Genomic DNA, 19,456 nt, shown 5'->3' with positions numbered 1-19,456 from the left:
ACAGCGGGTCTCGTACCACTTGTAGACGGCAGCAAGGGCTTCCACGTCCGACCAATTGTCGTAGTCGTCATCAAACTCCATAGCACCCATCATGTAGAGCGCCGAAAGCGCCTTGATGGCGCTGGAAACCGCAAGGTGTTCGCCGCTAGATTCGATAACGTAAGCTCGTATGTCCACCGCAGATTCCAACGCGTCGCTGGCCTTTAGGGCCCTTATGACGCTCGCAACGTCGGCGAGACTCACGCGGCACGCCTTGTTCTGCCCCATGGTCGTGATCGGTCGCGTGACGAAAGCGTTTGTTGTCGCGTCCCTCTCTACCACGCGGTCTTCGTACACAAACTCTACGGGCTTTGCGTACCACGCTAGCCGGTCCTGCTGCGTGGTGTAGAGCGCGGTGTACTGAAGCAGCTTCAGGTATTTCGTGACAATCTCCTCTACTTTCTGCCGACGCTCGTTCGCCTTGGGCCAGTCCTTGGACATTGCGGCCGCTCGCCTCCGCGTAGTGGACCCTTCCATAGGTGCCGCGGCATCGACCGCCGCCAGTAAAATGTCAAAGAAGCTAGTCTCCTTCGTTGCGGCGTTCATCATTGCGCGAAACAGGTCCACCTTCTTGCCGTCCACCTTTTTAGATGAGCTTATCATAAACGGGAGCATCTCGTAGCCGCCGTACAGCAAGATTGGCACCACAAACGACAGCGGGTGAAGATCGGAACTACTGACGCGTACAGCGCGAGTAAAGAAATCGTCCTTGATGTGGTAGTAACCCGCCTGACGACTGGGAAGAGACTTGTCCAGCAGAGACACGGCGTGTTGCACGCCGCCAAACTCGAACCTGTGTTCGTCCTGTCGCTTCTTACTCTCGCTGTACTGGCGGGCCGAATACACGTAGACGTCTCGCGAGGGTATCTTTTCCACGACCGCAGCTACCCCGAGGAGAATGTCCGAATCGTCGGTGACAACGACGGACACGTCCCAGCGCTCGTCGTTTGGCGGCGGACACATTAAAGAGTCCACGACCTTGACGTCGCCTTCCCCCACGTAGAACGGCGGCAGGATCGTAAAGGACGAGAGTTGGTACGCTGCAGCCGACTCGTTCGAGTAGCCGTCAATCACCTCTTTGGCGTAGAGTGGGTTCTCGAGAAGCGTGGCATATTCCCTGACGTGCTGCATCACGTCCGAGGCCGCGGTCAATCGGCAGATTGTGGCCATGGCGTCTTTGCCGTAGCGTGCCAAGTTTTTGAGCCTTCCGTTCAGGACAGACTGCAGTCTCGAATTTTCGATGGTCCGAACTCGCTTGGTGTCCTCGCCAGACGAGTTTTTGATGACGTTGGCCAGCTCTCTACTGCGACGCTTGTACTGCTCGGGCCACTTTACCGTCGGCGACATTCCGTCAAACACCACCACCACGTCAACTTCCACACGCCTGTTTAGGGACAGCCCCTTGACGACCCTCTTGACCGTCCTAGATATGCAATGAAACACCGTCGTGAAGAAGGCGTCGTATCGGATGCAGCGTTCGCCCGGTCTCGCCTCGTACTCCTTGTCCCAGTCCAAATCTCGAAGAACAAACGCGTCGTCTTCGATATAGTCTTCGACGTAATCGCCAACCAGATCTCCGTTGGTCTCGCCAACGTAGTGTTTGATAAGCTCGAGGTTCAAGGCTTCCCACGCTCGCTCTCGTTCCTCTCGGTCGGCGATCGCTCGTGCGGCATCGATCTTGTCCGCAAACGTCTTGAGATGGTGGTCCGTCAGCGAGTGCTTGCAGTGGTGTAGAAAAATGTTACCGTCGACGACGACCTGAATGCGCGCCGACTCTCCGGTCACGAACGAGGACGTCACGCTCTCATAGTCGAAGTGACGCGCAGACGGCGTAGGCGAAAAATACGTCCGCAAAACGAGGTTCGTGGCCGTCTCGACGTTACTGCCGGGGTCGTCCAAGAGCTGTAACTAAGACTCGAGTAACGGTGCCAGTTCCTCCTCGACGGCGCGGTTGCAAACTGCGTTGAGTGTATTCCAAAGATTTCGGATACCCATGGTGTCAATACGTTTATTGTGTGTGTAGAAGGGCGACGCTTAAGTACTCTCATCACACAAGGTCACGCCAAATAATGGAGGTTGTGTTTTTTTTATTGGACGAGAAAGTGATACAGTATGCGTAATCCCTCTACCTGGGTGAAGGGCATCGGGTGACCTCCACTCGAGTGGGTAAAGTAACGCCCGCTCCCCTTGTTTAGATAGAGGAAGGGCTCTTGTAAAATGAACTTGAGGGGACAGAAGCGCTTGTTTGTTTCGGGATCGAGATGAGTGGAGAGCACAATCGAGTTGTCAAAGCCAGGTAGTTCGAGGGTGCTGCCTGTGGGTACGTGCGTGTATGCCGTTTTGCTCGGCACAAAGCTGACGATCGGCTCGTTGGTTATGTTGTTGATCAGAGACGGAATCGCGGCAAGACCCCTGTTTTTTCTCTCTTCCCAGTCGCTGTGTTGGAAGAGGACGTTGTCCACGGTGCGCAGCACGTCTAGTAGCCGAATCTTTTTCGTTGCCGTCATGGCGTTGGCAATCACGCTCGGAATTCCTATCGTCTCGCACAGTCGGGGTAGTATGGTCTTGACGGTCGACTCGACGCTCTCGACAATTTTCTCCACCACGTCCTCTTGCAGGCCGGAAGCCTTGAGGCAACCCACGCCGCCACTCGCGATGCCCCCGCCGCGCTTCTTTCTCACGGTTCCGTCCAGGTAGACCATGACGGACGACGTCTTGACGTTGTTGATGTCGTTGACCACGTCGGAGATGGTGGGTTGCCGCACGCCCAGAAGGACCTCCCTCTTCTTTAGCAAACGGAGCTCGGCCGTGGCCACGCCGCGCGGAACGTAGAGGCACGAGTCGTAGGCAAACTTGTACGCGTTGCGGATGGCGGCGGCCGTAAACAGGTAGTCTCCGTTGTAGGCAGAACTAAATAACTCCAGGTTGTACATGGCGCGCACGCCCAGGGCTACGGGCTCTTCGCCGACGCCACCCGTTCCGCCAAAGGGCAGATTCGTGACTGTGCTTGCCAGCATTGTTATTGCGTCTGCATTCAACCAGCCCGCCTGATAGGTCTGACTCGAAAAGATTGTCTTCTCGTCGCTCCAGTCGCCTTCCACGTAATCGTTGTACGCCGGAACGTTTTTGAGAAACACGTAGGACCAGAACATGGGGTAGCGTTCCACGAGCTTGGGGTGATTCCTAACCAAATACGTGACGTGATCGTACGGATCAATCACCGATTTGTACTGGTCGTATAGGACGCGCCCGACAAAAGCCAAGTCTGCGCTCTCGTTGGTGTAGGCCGCCCTGCGTGGAATGAGGATCTCGATGGGCAGTACGGATCTCTGGTCCGAGACGCAGACGCGGGCGTTATCGACGCTAAGGATCCAGGGAAAGGTTCTGCCCAAAACCTCGTAAACGTGTTTTCTAAAGAGACGTTCGCTACCGGCTCGATGGTCGCTCGCGGAAGTCACCGCGTTCCGGAGAGTGAGACTGTCGTAAATGTCGGATCGCTTGTTCTTGTCGGTGTTTTTCCAGAAATATGCCAGCATCATGTCGTAGACTATGGTCGCATTAGATGCTACGTTTCTTTGGTCGGGTGTCGTCAGTGGGACGGTGTCTAGTCTGTGGTTCGTACTAGTACTACTACTAGTAGTAGCAGTAGTAGTACTAGTAGTTGCAGTAGTAGTAATAGTGGTCATGGGAGCCGTAGTTGTATGCACAGTCGTATTGAAAGGGGGAGTTGCGGCCGTGGTGGTGCTGTGGGGATTGTTGTAATTGTCGATTCGCGAAGAAGGCAGGAATGCACTCCTAAACATGTCCATTTTTATTTATAGAACGTTCTCGTACAAGTCGTCCGAAAAGTCGCTGTCGTTATTAATGCTGTTTACGAGCTTGTCCCGTTTACTCAATTCCTTTTTCGGTTTCCGTTTTCTTCTTTGGGCAAACAGGACGCGGCACATTGTGAGCGAAAGAACCAGAACGCTAAATGCTAGCAGTATCATAGCCCACAGAAAATAGACTCCGTTTATTTCCGAAGCCTTGAGTATAGTAATTTTAAAGGTCATCTCTTCTTCAAACAAAAAAGTATATGGATTGCGATAAGGAATACGTGTCTAGCGTCAACGACGGAGACTGCTCGACTCTATGCACGGGGCAGGCAATATGCGGCAATTACGGAAAAGGAATCAGACGATGCGTACGCAGAGAACATTACGAAACGTACAAGCGGCGCTCGCATGACGATAACATGATTGTCGTGTTTGCAATGAACAGAAATTTGGGTTATTTAGAACCGCGAAACGTACCGGTGGACATGGTAAAGTACTCGCCCGACGCGAGAAGAAGCCCCCACGACGTCGCGTCCAACCGAAGATTGGCGTCGGAAAGCGACGAGCGAGACTCGGTGTGGCTACATATTTACGGACCGACGACGGCGGACGTGACTCCTTACGAGTACAGAGCCAGGCTTCCGAGGCGCCTGCTCAACGGGTTGTTAAAGTGCTCGCTCAACTTTCCAAACTTTGACGTCAAATAAAGACGCCCTTGTTGTATAGCATTCGAAACAGGTCCATGGAAGTGTAGACGACGCGCTGACCGCCATTCCAGACGACGTCGTAGATTTTCTCCTCGCAGCCGAGAGCTCGCATAAGGCGAGCTCTCGTGCGTAGGGACGTACGCGTCGGCTGTCTTGTCCCGCTTCGAGTGCACGACTTCCAGTTCGCCCGGCGAAAGTAGGACGGTCGTTCCGCGGTTGTCCGGACTGTAATCGTCACTCATCAGGTATAAACTATTATTTAGAGAGTTCCACTGCATACCCACGTTATCCCAAAAAACGCACTGGTTTTCTTTCGAATATATGTACACAAATACGGGTAGTCCTTTAAATTTCCTCTTCAGTATATTATACGCGGCAGGCAGAGAAGCCAGCAGCCCTACGACATACTCCATAATTGGTTTTTAATTTATATAAAAACATGCCGGTGCGAACGCTTTGCGATGTGGAAGACAAGCGCGTCTCCGGGTTGGACAAAATACTCGACTACATAACGTGCAACGTTGACGGAAGATTTGGCGCTTCGGCTCTCTTTAGCACCGAATGTCTCCAGTTTCTGATTAACGTGCCCATCGCCACGAAATTCGACGGAGATAAGCCCCTCAGTGCCAAGGAGCTCGCGGACTTTATGACGCTAAACAAGTCCAAACTAGAGGTCTACGAAAACGTCGTCAAGAACTGCGGACTGGACTCGGTGTATCACTGCGAAACGGAATCGGGCGAAGGCATTCTCCGCATCGCGCTCATGAACGACAACTCGTCGCACAGACTCAAACGCATCGCCGCCAAGGTCAACGGAGAAGTCGGCGGCATGGGGCGTGTCGTGTCGCTTCACACGCGAAAGGACACGCAGCCGCTCGCCAAAGTCGAGGCGCTCGTACACATCGCGCAAAAGGCGTGCGCCGAGCATCCCGACCTCAAGTACGTATCCTACATGCAGCAGATTGTGGTGACGGTAGAGCTCAAAGACGTTGCCGTCAAGTACGTCCCTTTCCCAGAACTCTGTCACGTGCTGAAAAAGAACACCGACTATATAAAGGAGCACATTAGCGTGTTTGAGCACTTCTCCTTCCTAAAGGCGGCTGTCATTCCGCTAGATCACCTCCTGACTCAGGGCGTGCGCGGAGTCCACGTGGTGCGTGTATGTCTTCTAATGGAATCAGGACTCGTCGACTAAATATCTGCCATGGTGGAAAAGATCTAAATAATGTGCGACCTTCGGTCGATCCAACTGACCGATGTCAGCGGTCGAGAATACGTCTGGAAGGTGGAAAAGTGCGCGGACGTAGTTTTGAAGACTGTCGACGACGATCCCCAAGAAGATAGCACCGTGACCATGTGCAAGGAGGTGGTCGAGATACGGCTGGGGCGCGACGAGGAACCTATAGAGTTCACCGAGCCCAGGACGGTCAAGGTCGTCTTCCCCATACCACTCAAGGGATCTTCGGTCGTCGGCGCTCACGACAGCACCTACGTCTTCTTGGCCGTTAAGCCGGCCTCCTCCACCGGAAACCCTCTGTGGTGGACTCGCTACGCCTGTCACCAAACATCGCTCTACGTTCCGGATCCCATTGCCCGATCGAGCAACGGTAGAGGACGTTACGCGGCACGAGCTCATTTCATTTTGAGAATAATAAACACGAGAATATTTTTACAATAGTATCAAGCTCAGCCCCTCCCACCTGTGAAGCGTCGCCGGCGGCCTGACGTGTCGATACTATTCAATCGAGCCCATGGTACCCGGACGATTGGTGTTTGTGGGAATAAAGACACAGTTTCTGGTTTGCGCGTGTTTTTTTTATTTTACTAGTGAATCACCGCAAGGTCGTAGTTGCGCACACTCTCGATATAATATTTCGGAGTGTCGGCGTGTCTCACGACTAGTTTCCGCAGGGTCGGTCACGTACGCTCCCGGTTGAGCTGGGTTCCGAGCTCGGCCACGAAAAAAAAAAGGCAGTGTCCACCACTTCCAAAAATCCCCCTGTAGTCCTGTTCGTACTTTGGAATCGTGGACGGGAACGGCGGGGCCAACACGTCGCAGTATTGGCTTCATTCGACGTGGTGGGTTCCTAGGTTACCCCCCGCCTTAGGTAACGCTTCCATAAGTCTGCTGTTCGGAAAGCTAGAGACGAATGCACCTTTTCCCAGAGCGTTGACATTAAGATGTGCTAAGGTCAATATAAGACTTAGTATGAAGCAAAAATTGCGCTGCGTAGGTGTTTGCCCCTTTCGAAGAGCGTTCTACCGCGCCTATTGTTACGCGTTGGAAACGACTTTATGCATTTTTAATTTTAAAGCGAATGTTGTACCTCCCGCCTTAGGTAACGCCTCCAGAAGTCTGTTGTTCGGAGAGCTAGAGACGAATGCACCTGGTCCCAGAGCGTTGACATTTAGATGTGCTAAGGTCGATATAAGACTTAGTATGAAGCAAAAATTGCGCTGCGCAGGTGTTTGCCCCTTTCGAAGAGCGTTCTACCGCGCCTATTGTTACGCGTTGGAAACGACTTTATGCATTTTTAATTTTAAAGCGAATGTTTTACCTCCCGCCTTAGGTAACGCCTCCAGAAGTCTAGTTGTTCGGAGAGCTAGAGACGAATGCACCTGGTCCCAGAGCGTTGACATTGAGATGTGCTAAGGTCGATATAAGACTTAGTATGAAGCAAAAATTGCGCTGCGCAGGTGTTTGCCCCTTTCGAAGAGCGTTCTACCGCGCCTATTTTTACGCGTTGGAAACGACTTTATGCATTTTTATTTTTAAAGCGAATGTTTTACCCCCGCCTTAGGTAACGCCTCCAGAAGTCTGTTGTTCGGAAAGGAGAGACGAATGCACCTGGTCCCAGAGCGTTGACATTGAGATGTGCTAAGGTCGATATAAGACTTAGTATAAAGCAAAAATTGCGCTGCGCAGGTGTTTGCCCATTTCGAAAAGCGTTTTACCGCGCCTATTGTTACGCGTTGGGAACAACTTTACTGCCTTCCGAAAAGACGAACGAATGCGCCCGTTTCCACCCGGGCGATTGGTTTTTTGTGGGAATAAAGACACAGTTTCTGGTTTGCGAGTGTTTTCTTTTTATTTTCCTAGTGAATCACCGCACGGTCGTAGTTGCGTACCCTCTCGAGATAATATTTTGGAGTGTCGGCGTGTCTCACGACTAGTTTCCTCAGGGTCGTCCATGGACGCTCCCGGTTGAGCTGGCTTCTCAACTCGGCCACGAAAACGTCAGTGTCCACCACTTCCAAAAACCCCCTGTAGTCCAGTTCGTACATGGGGATCGTGGACGGGGGCGGCGGGGCCAACACGTCGCAGTCTTCGCTCCACTCGACGTGGTGGTTTCCCACGTAGCTGGTGATGACGCTGTGTAAAAAACAGAGTATTCTCCCCAGCTCGACAGCATCCGTCCGTTTCGACGGCACGATCCGCACAAATATCAAGAGATAGTACTTTGTCACCGCCAACTCAAAGACATTCAGATAATGGCACGCATTTATGATATTAATCACGTCGACTATGCGTTGATCCACCGGGTCGACGGTTGGGTTCGCGAAGGCGACCACAAAGTTCTTGATAAAACAGTTGTCATTGCCGGAGACAATGTGCCCGCACTCTATAAAATATTGGAGGACGTTCTTCGTGGCGGCGCCGAGATGTTTTGGCACATCCACGTAGGGTTTAAAAAAATCGTCATACGAGAACATCTTCTGAAGATTCTCGTAGTTGGAGGCCCACTGGTCGGCGGTGGAAATTTTCTTCAGGATGGACATGGTGCTACTCTCGGGCTGGCTCGAAGCGATGTGGGGGGAGAGGGTAGGGTTAACTTTGCTGTAAGTACAAGCAGTCGCGTCGGAGAATCCCACGTGTTATCAGCCGACGAATGAGAGCCGCTCACGTAATATCACACCATGCGTGGACGGTGTAGGGGGGGAGGCGAGGGTAGATGAGTAGAGTATTTCGCGATTCTATTTTTTTTCGTAGACGGCGGTAGTCTTCTGTCAAGGTTATCTCGGCACTATGTAAAAGTCATATCGGTCCCAACCGAGGTATGTGACGTAACAATAGTACTTGTTCGTGTCGACGCCGTTGCAAATGACGGCGTTTCTCAAATTCATCCACTTGCGCTCGCCACACGAAGATGATAATTTTTCAAAATCCTGTTGCTTGTAGACGCCCTTGTACTTTAGACCCTCCACGTACTTTATCGTCTTTGTTACGCGGTCTTCTTTGGACACGTCGTAATAATCGTAGCAAATTTTGATAAAATCCCGATTTGGAATTGAGGTAGCCGTTGAGTACGTAGTCGATCAGGCCCAGAGTCTTTGTAAACTTGTGACGACCGCCGTACAGTCTCTTTTTATATTCCAGTTGTAGAAAAATCTGCCGTCGGCTGTACATCATGTCGGATATTACGACGTCTCTACAGGCGTTCACAAAGTTTACGACCATCGTCATCTTGTAGCGCGTGTCGTCGTCCACGGTGGTCGTGGCCTTGAAGGTAAACACCAGGACGATGTCTTTGGCGTCTACCTGTTCGCAGGGCGGATCTTGGACGTGGCGATTTTCCGCAAAGTACCGGGACACGTAGACCAGGATCGTGGGGTCTATGGAGCGGCACACGTCCAAACCGACGTCGATGTAGTCTCCGAATGCAGAAGGCGACGGCTCTGTGTCCGCCTGCCAAAAGTCTAATCGCTCGAGAACCGGTAGTTCCATTTCTTATTTACTATTATGTATCAAAGACGGGCCCTCTCTGTATACGAGAAAGGTGAGAAAAACGACAGCAAAAAACAGAAGTATTGATAAGATCCCAACGACTATCAAACCATTCTCAACGTCGGATAGTCGATCGTGCAAGTCTCGGTTATATAAGTAAATGCTCTGAAGCATGACCCTGTAGACGTTGTTGGTTTCATTAGTCATTTTTATTATTCGCATACTCGCTCGAAAACAGAACGGCAAAGGCGCACAGGCAAAAGATGGGCGTCACCCAACAGACGGCCGGATAAGAGTCTGTGATTGGGTAGACGAGTTTTTCCGCTTCGTGCGGCACAAATAGCGAAGCGTCCAGTAGTTGAGGCACGTGCCTGGCGAATAGTAGGTTCGTTTCCTCGACGAGTCGATTGTCGATCTCGAAGGCATAGACGAACCTGTCTCCCCCTCCTCTTCGGTCGTCGTTGAGGCGAATGCTAACTTCCCGGTCGGTCAGCGGTGGATCAAACACCCGGTCTTCGTCAATAAAGAGAGACTTGCGGAAAGACTGCACGGCCGCCCTCTTGTCCGACGGGACGTAGACCGCTTCTCTGGTGTCGGAGGCAAATAATTAAACTTTATTATTTTAAATGTCTTCGTCGTATTCTTCTTGTGCCGTTCCTTTAAGTAAATAGGGGTTGACTGGGAAGGTGGGCTTGGGTTGCATCGATTGCACCACGTCTCGACCGACTTGGTCGTTTTCAAAGACTCTTTTAGCCTCTACCGTCGTGTCGGAGTAGACGGCGCCATCTGCATAGACTGTAGAAATGGAGGGTTTGTTGCCGAGATTGGATAGGTTAATACTGTTGCCGTCTTCGGACGATGGAAAGTTCTTAACGCTGTCTACTTCGCTGATCAGAGGAGTTTCCGTGGTGGACGATAAGGGTGGGTCCGGAGTTTTAAATTCTTCAATCGAAGTTGTCGAAATGCTGGGTGGTGGAATAAAGTCTTGTTCCAAGAGAGTCTCTGCCATGTTGGATTGTTTGGGTGGCTCTACGGGCCTTTGCTGTTGTCTGGGCGGAGGACGAGGCTTCTTTGCCGGCAGGTACGTATCTTCGTTTTCTTCTCGTACAGACGATATGGGCGTGGGCGGATTAATAAAGTTTTGCCTCAACAGAGCGGGCGTGGGTGACAGGTCCATGTTGTACATGTGATTGAAGGCGCATAGACAGTAGCGCAAATTCGGAAAGGACTTTTTGAGTAGGTCGACGCAAAATTTGCGAGAGAGTTCGGACTCGCCGTACATGACTGGAACGCTCATGCCAGGTACGCTAATGTTGTTGGAGAGAAGATAGAGGGACTGGAGACTTTGACTCTGGATGTTGTTGAGAATATACTCTGCGGTGGTCGAGGGGTTGCTGTAGATGGACAGGGATCGCAGGCGCGTGGCGGTTTTGCATATTTGATTTATGATTTGAATGTATCTGTTGTCGCAGAATCTGGTTTCACAGTAGACGGTGAGTTCTTGTAGTCGCTCGCCGCCCTTGAGGTGTTTGGTGCATATGCGCGTAAACATGTCTATGGGACACCGCACGTGAAAGGTTTGCAAGTGAGGTAGGAGCGGCGTGTCGCGCTTGAAGATGCACGAGTCGAGATACTTGCAGAGTGGCCCCCCTTCTACGACGGATATCTTGACCTTGAAAAGATTGACGAAGGGCCAGCGGTCTCGCGTGATGATAACTATGTTCGAGTCTTCTTCTACGTCGCCGCCAGCGCTATATTCGCGGTGCAACTCGTACGGCGGTATGTCTACGAAGGACGCCGAGGTCCAGGAATTTGCGTCGAGTTCTGGAGTTAGCCAGTATAGGTCATCGGGGTGAGTGAGGCCAATGTGGGTCGTGTGGTCCGAAATGAGTTTGATTAGGGCGCAGGGCTTTTGAGTACGCGAGTCTAGAATCCTCACGATGTTGTTCCACTCGAAGGCCACGGGCGAGGTGTTTTCGTGTAGCATCGCGTACCAGCTTTCGCTTTGCAGGCTGCCGCAGCGGAGATACTCGAGCGAGGTAAACTTTTGGCTGTATTCGTGTTTTCCAAAGAAGGCGGGCACTGTAAAGTAGCCCATGTCTAGCACGCGGATGCTAGAGGCGCACGTGTCTAGGTAGTTTATGTACACGGGATCGGTGTGGCTACCCGAGATGGCGGGTATGGGGAAGTGGAGCCCCTCGACGTGCGCCTCGTTGCACTTGACGACCGCCCATTGAAGACTCGGTCGTTGGGTACGTCGAGTACAAAGGTGGCTGCCGAGCCAAAATAGGCTTCCGAACGACATTCCGAGTTGTACTTTACGTACGAGACGGGCGCGTTTACGTTTCGTATCTCGACTGTGCTCGGGGCCTTGATATGGCCCACGCGGATGCAGAGTGTGTTGGAGTCGACGGATCCGTCGCCCACCCACGAGGAGAGGCGAAAGGCCTCGGTCATGGCTCTGCGGACGTAGACGGGCTGGAGCACGCTTTTGGTGATTTTGGCGTCGTCGACCCTGGGCTTGCACTTGTCTACAATTTCGAGGGATGCGAGTCCGTTGTTGCGCGAGGAATTTTTGGTGAGGAGATGGTAGACTAGGTTTTCCAGAAAGTAGTAGAGGACGTTGGACGCGTGGCAGAATGTTCTGTTTTCGTACTCGTTGTTGTCGAGCGTGAGTTGGGCGTGGACGATGCAGTTTCTCAAGACGGGAACGAGCACGTAGAAGAAAAATTGAAAGAGGTCCGTCTTGTAAGTGGTGGACAGTGAAAAGGCCAGGTCGACGCATCTAAAATCGAAGACTACGTCGCCGTCGGGGAGATTTTTTACGAGGCTCTGCTCGAAGGCGTCTTCGAAACCGACAAAGGCGGCCGAGTTTCTGAGCTCGCGGAGGTCACTGTAAATTCGTGAGACAAACTCTCCGTCGACGGCTACGACGGGCGGTTTCTGCTCCCATCGGTCGATGTAGGGCGACAGGATGACGTCGGGTGCCAACATTCGGCGCATCGAGTCTTCGAGGTCGGATTTGAGGAGGCCCGAGGTATCGACCACCCTACACTCGATGTGACGCTTGTCGTACTCTTCGGTTACGAACCAGCTCGGGTAGCCAATGAGCCGCCCGTGCTTGTAGACGTAACCGTCGGCCGTTATGTTACACAGAGAATGGTGCATGTTTGAATATTGCGTCCACATTATTTTCTTTATAAACGAGTTTTCTGAGCTTGTTTGGGTCGCTGGCGAGTATTCTGAGTCTGACGTACGCGAGCCCGTCTAGAATCTCGAGCAGTTGCTCGTCCGTCAGTATCTGGGCGTTTTTTTGGCGTTTTTGCGCTCGCAAAGGTGTCTGTAGGATCGACAGGTTTCCAACAACCTCCGCCTATTTTTGTAATGAACGTAATATAAGCTGCAAAGGAATCCGACGCTGGACGCCAGATAGACGACGCTCCAGCTTATGCCACCACCGCTCTCGGCATTCTTTTTGGTTGGAATATATTGGTGCTTCGAACCCACCCTCTTTATACCGTCCATCGCATATTTTATCTATGGAGAGAATCAGGAGAGTAGTGGGTAACATTCGAAAGGCCTATTTACAGACTCTGGAGCCGGATGCCAACAGTAGTCTGCCCTCCCTAGAGGCGTTATTGAAAACGTACGAGTATGCCACTGACGACGGCTGTCTATTTTACGACGTTTCGGTGGCGGCACCCCTAGACCCCGTCGTGCACTCTACTCTGGTGTCAACCGATCGCGACCCACCCGACGCGATGGAACAGATTGCGAGCCTGCGCTACTACACTCGCAAAATGTTTAGGATCGTGCTGCACCACACGCTCGTGTTGATATCGTAGTGCGACGAGGACATGCGCGTGCCCCCCAAATACGACGAGTACGTGGACGACGCTTGCGGCGTGGATTTTTTCACCGCCATGTTTTGCACCGTGATGTTTTCCTTTGCCCAAGTGGGAATCGTACTGGGCGACGTGGTGGCGCAAAACATCACCTCTCCACTCACCCAAGACTATCTAGACTCTTCGCACAATCGAGAAAAGGCCTGTAAAGATCTGATGCGCAACGTGAAGGACGGGGACCTCAAGCCCGACGAGCGCGAAGGAGACTGTGAAAACGCGATCCAGGTGTTTAGGCAGAGGGCGGCCGGTCGGTCGCGCCTGCAAGTGGACGCCCTCGATCAGGGCAAGCAGATTGTGTACACCCTGTTTAACGGCAAGAGGGTCAAGAACGGCGACTTTAATCCGGTCTACTTTCGTCTCGCGAACGAGGTCGCCGTCGACTTTAGCGGATGCGATGTGGTGGTTGAAAAGTTGTTGGACTGCGCCCTTTTGACGGAAGACGAGCAGTTGGTCTTTGTCATTCCGCAAGAGTACTTTACCAACAACCGGTGCCCTCAGTTTACCCGGTGGGTCTTGAAGAACCTAGACTATATCGATCCACTGGATCACATGTCTTCGCTGTTTGTATTGTGTCGAACAAACAGGCGCATCTATTCTCACCTGTACAAGAGTCTCAAGAACGTGTTGGATGCCGATTCGAACAAGGATAACGTTTTATTGGCCTACATTCGTTTGTACATCAACATGCTGACGCGAGACCCAAACAAAATTGCTTCCCTGAATCGATCGTACATTGGCAAGTCGAGAGATCGCCTCTCGGCGGCCTGTTTCGAGAACCCCAAAAAGGTGCTCGTCAAGTCGGCGCTGTGCGAAGAACGCAAGAGGGGCTGGACTTCAACCAACTTTGCATTTGGTCTCGACATTTCGCACGTGGGCGTCTTGCAAAACACCAGCAAGGTCGTCGTCGTGGAGGAAAAAGAGGACGACTTTGAATTTTACGACCCAAAATCTCCGTGACGATATTTGTCCCACCCCTCCTTGCCCATCTACAATCTGGTGTATTCCAGATTCAGAACGTGCTCGCGTACGGGAAATTCCAACACGAGTTCTATGAACCAAAAGTCACAGCGCTTTTGTTTGTACAACAGGTGTTTGCTGTTCAGGAGTTCGTCCGTTTTGCAGCGGCAGTCGTCCGAATCGCAGTAGCCGAGGATCGAGTGTAGTTCGAGGACGGATGCCGTTTCCTGGCACTCGGCGTACTCGTTGAGGTCAAATAGATAACATCGGTCTTGTTCATCGTCTTGCTGCTCTGGGCGGTGCCGTTTACAGGGACAATTTCGAGAAAAGTAGACCCGTTTGTACTCTACGTGTCGAGCCGCGAGAGACTTCATGACCTCGACGAGCTCTTCGATCGGTTTCTGCAGGGGATAATCGGGGTCATCGGCTCCGTCTACCTTGAGATTGTCGAGACAGTAAGTGTAATTGACGTTGGCCATCTTTTGCTTGTGCCGCCAGTAGAAATCGTGAACGACTCGAAAGTATAGCTTGGCGTATTCGGCCTCGTTTCTGACAAAATCGTCGAGCGATACTTGCGCAGCGTACTCTTTGACGGACTGGCTAAAGTCCATCTCGGCGCAGTTTAAGTGACGGCTCGTGTCGGCGAGAACTCCGTCCGCTTGCTCGGCTACGTCTCGAATTTCAAAGGCGTCCAGGTCTTGGAGGAGAGACACCACGCTTTCCAAGTCTCGGAAGCTCTTGCGGGGGTTGGCTCCGCACAGGTCCTTGAAGGCCTCGACCAGACGATGTCCCTTGATCCACGACTTTACCTCGCATAGGATTTCGAAACACCGATTCGCGTAATCAAACATGTGATTTAATTCTCTCCTCTGTCGATTGATGTCGCACACGTGCCTATATTGGTCCCAAATGTCGAGGGTGCCGTCGTACAGGAATTGGAGCATTAGATTGGTAATCTTGTCTTTGATGCCAACGGTTACGTCGACGACGTCGCCCTTGATCGCGTAGCCCAGCGCCTCAATGAATCTGCACCTGATCTGAAGATCCAGACACTCGTCGTCGCCTTCGTCGTCGTACTTACGCTGACGGTACACGCGGTTCCAGTCGGCTAGCAGTTGCTTGGCAAAGGGACTGCAGTGTGCGAGATCGGACACGCACGGCGTGACGCACCTGGACGGCGCTTGAACGGCCACGTATTCGAGTACTTTGATCAGGGCGTTTCTCATGTTGTAAAAGGTGTTTGTGGCGAGGCGCGTGTGTCGCCATCATGGTCTGTGTCGGCGAAAAGACGTGATATACCGCAGGTACGACGACGAGCAACAAGTGTTTGAGGTTCATGTCCTGTGCGTTGAAGACGAGTTCGGCAGCCTCGACGAAAACTAAACTCTGTCCGGGTGCTGGCTCTCTTGAGAATAAACTTTGAAATTCCCATTTGTTCGTTGTACGTCCACCAATCCAAGAGGAGTCGTTTCGTCCTGCCGAGGACGTCTGCCAAGGCCACTATGGACTCTTCTTCCACCTTCATGACCGAGTTGATGGCGAGAATGGCTCCTTACGCTTTCGAGAATCGCAACGCCCAAGACTTGGCGTACAAGATTGCACAAAGCCTCGGCAAGAACAGCTCCGAAGTCGCCGACGCGATACTGCACGTCAACGGACTGGTCGTCAGCGATTCCCCCTTTGCAAGACTGCTTGCCCGCAACGTGGCCGGAAACCTGTTTACTCTACGACGAGATGCAAAGTCCCCTTCCGCGATGCAGTCGGAGACGACCGGTAGGATGTACGGGAAGCGCAAGGCCGTTACGGAAATGAGTGGCGACGAAATAATGCGAATATATCGAAAGCGGTACAAATAAAATTTAATTGATTCTGGTTTGTGGTGTCGCTGGTTTTTCTTTTGTTTGGTGGTAATTCACGACACCGCTGCCAAGCAGCAATCCTCCTAGCGTCCCGATTGTAAGCATGTAAAACACTTCGTTGTTGGGCTTGTCACTATGCTCTGCCGGAGCTGGTGATGAATGAGAAGGAGGCGGCGGTGGGTTTTCGGTCCCGACAACGGTGCCGGGTGAGTCTCTCTCAGGTCTCCTGCCGTAGTCGACCGTTTCGTCCACTTGGGACGCCACGAAATCGGTAGATACCTTGGCGGCGTAAATAATGAGTTTGTTTGGCAATACGAGTTGTCCCGGGAAGCTGATTTGTTGTTGTTGTTGTTGTTGTTGGGGGGGCGCCGGAGCCGCACGCCCTTGCGTCGGTGCCGATGGTCGCCTGTCCCAGAGGGATTCCATAGAGTCGGGTAATGCCACCCTCTCGTAGGGTAGACGAGCGTCCAAGTGTTGGCTCTGCCCGTTGTGCGTGTGTATGGGGAGTTGAAAGTGGTACGTTTCCACCATGTCGGTGATGCCCGACCCGCCGGCACCCAGATGACTAAGGTATTTTTTGACCACCCGCGCGTCTCCGTCGTACACGGCCAAGTTTATTCCGTTATCGATCGAAGATGCCACGCCGAGTGCCTTGCGGAGTCCGTCGACTAGTACCATGATTTCGTTTAGTTTTCGCGAATTGTTCATGATGCGCATGTAGTGGAAATCGTCTCTGGTCTGCGTCTCGATGTTGTCGGCGGTGCCTTGTAAAAAGTGTGTGAGAATCACCCTGCGCATCACGTACGGTGCCAGGTTTTGCAGCCAGAGCTCCGCGACGCGCCTCGTCACGGCAAAGCGCCTGTCCGTGTCGGGGAGCGGGTCCGTGACCACAAAATGGTAGAGATAGCGAAAGAGGCCCGACGAGCTGTACTCCATGTGCATCAGGTCGCTCTCGGCGCTGCCGCCCGTGATGAAAAAAGGCAGGGCGTGCGGAAACAGTTGGGCCACCACCGGCGGTACCGACGTGGACGATTCTTCGGGCCGGCCCGTCTGCGAGTTTAGCAGGCGGGGCAGATTGGTGTTGGACACTACCATTCCGGCGCGCATGAGGGCGTACGCCTTGCACACGTAGCGAAGAGCGACAAAGTCCAAGAGACATTCGGCTACGTCGTCCGAAAGAGACTTTGTCTCGTGCAGGTGATAGTGCGATCGGCCCAAAACGTTCTTGTCCACCGCGTGAGTCGCCGACGAGTACACTACGTCGATCACCGTTCCGTACAGTGTGTGCGACGGGTACCGCTCGGCCAGTCTGGTCTTGAGAGCCGGAACGTAAAAGACTCCTTCTCGCTCGGCCAGGAGCATGATGGCCGCCGACGCGTCCCACACCGAGGACCTGCTCGAAGTGAATGGGTTGAGGGTCTTCGCAAATATCTTTGTATTTGCAAAGTACGGGGACCTGAGGATCGTCTTGCACGCGCTAAAGATTTCGTCGTGATTGGGGATCAGAGTCAGGGCCTTGTCGTAGCCTACCCTAAACTCGCGAGCCCAATCGTAGGGCAGGTCGCCGAGGTGCGGCTCTATTTCGTCGGTAAAGAGCATGCGGGCCAATACTTGATCGAAGGGCACGGCATGCGAGGGGACCCATCCGTTATCGATGACGGAGCGCGTGCCAACTCGAAATAGGAGCATTCCTTGGTTCGGGTCCAGTTCCATCGTGAGACGCCACTTGGCGGTCAGGTTCTCCACGCAGTCGCTCTCGGCGTGGATGATTCGACGGGTTTCTCCGGGAATGTGAAAGAAGGTGGGTACCGCGTACAAGACGCGAAAGAAGGGAATCGTGTGCACGTCGTGAGTATCGCCGTTCGTGTTGAAAAAGGGGTAGAGTAGACTCTTGTTGGGTACGTGGGGTCTAAAGGCGATCGGGTTGTCGGCGTACGAGTCTCGATCGTAACTACCCCAGTAGTTTGTCGTGAAGGAACCCCTGAGGACGACCTCAACAATGTGTTCGACGGGACTCGGGGCCTCGGCCGTGTACGCGCCGGGTTGGTGATATGCGTGACGCAGAGTTCCGTTTGCCCACGAATGTTGATTGTTATTTGCGGCGAGCGGCGGCGACCCTGCACCAGCACCACCACCACCACCACCTCCTCCTGGTACGACTGCTCCCACCTGGCACTGGCGACGTGTTTCTGGCACAACGTAACAAACAGTCAACACCCTCCAAAACACATCTTTCCCTTTCTTCAATATCAGCCTTGAAACAACATTGAAAAATGTTGTTTCGTTTTTCCAAGAAAACAAGCTTGGTTTGCTTCAGGCGGACAAGGAGGGGGGGTTTGTTGTGCTCCCACAGGACATGTTAACGTCCAAGTCGAGCGCTGCAATTCAAAAACACTTTAAACTGACCTCCCTTGATCCCAAGAAAGTCAAGAGTGCTGCGCTGAAGTTGTGTAATAGTCTCGAGTTATCTACTTTAGAGAAAGGCATTGGGAAAAGCAAGGCAGGGCACCTGGAAGTTTTCTTTTCTGTGAAAACTCACAAGTTGGGGCTGCCCTTCAGAACCATTGTTACAGAGAGGGGTGCTTGGCAGAAACTGGTAAGCCAGTACCTTCAGAAACACTTAGATGCCCTGGAACTTTTTGACCCGTTTTTAGTGCGCAATTCACAGGCGGTTGTGGAGTATCTTAGCAATGGCGTAAGCGCAGATGCAGCAGCGTTTTCCATTGATGTCGAGGATTTGTTTTATTCCGTACCCCATGAGCGCCTCTTTGCTTCGGTGCGTGAGTGTATCGATAGAAACGGGGTGATTCCATTTCAGAACGCAAGTGGGGTGGGGGTTGATGGCTTTCTGGAACTGTTGGAGTTTTATTTACAATCGACGTTTGTCCTGTTTGACGGTGGTTACTATTTGCAGAACGAAGGAATATGTATAGGCTCAAGTGTAGCGCCCATTCTCTGCGACATTTATTTGGCCATGTGCGATCGAGCTATTGTAGAAAATTTGGACGGAAACAGCGTTGGGAAAGTGTTCAGATATGTGGACGATTACCTCGTGCTCACTAAATCGTCTGGGGGGGTCCTCGAGGATCAGGTTGTCAAAAAGGTGATGGAAGTTTTTGCAAAAAACTCAGGGGGACTGAGGTTTACTCATGAACTCCAAGACGGGTTCTGCCTCCAGTATTTAGATTTAAAACTACAGTTCACAGGAAGTCACGTATGTTGGGCCTACCATCCTCGTACGAAAAAGGGACTTCTGCCCTTCGACTCCGCCCACTCAAAGCTCGTCAAACGAAGCACAGCGTCTTCGTGTATGCAGGCTGCCCTTGATAAGTCCTGTCCCCATTCTATGGCAGAGAGCTTTGAACAGCAGACAGTGCGGCTTGCAGCAGGGGGATACCCTTCTTCTGTTTTGCTGGCGGTATCGGAAACGCTGTTAAAGAAGATTAAG

This window comes from Ixodes scapularis, unplaced genomic scaffold (assembly GCF_016920785.2).
Source record: "Ixodes scapularis isolate PalLabHiFi unplaced genomic scaffold, ASM1692078v2 ptg000597l_1___fragment_1__unscaffolded, whole genome shotgun sequence".
Lineage (NCBI taxonomy): Eukaryota > Metazoa > Arthropoda > Arachnida > Ixodida > Ixodidae > Ixodes > Ixodes scapularis.
This window is presented reverse-complemented; position numbering follows the sequence as displayed.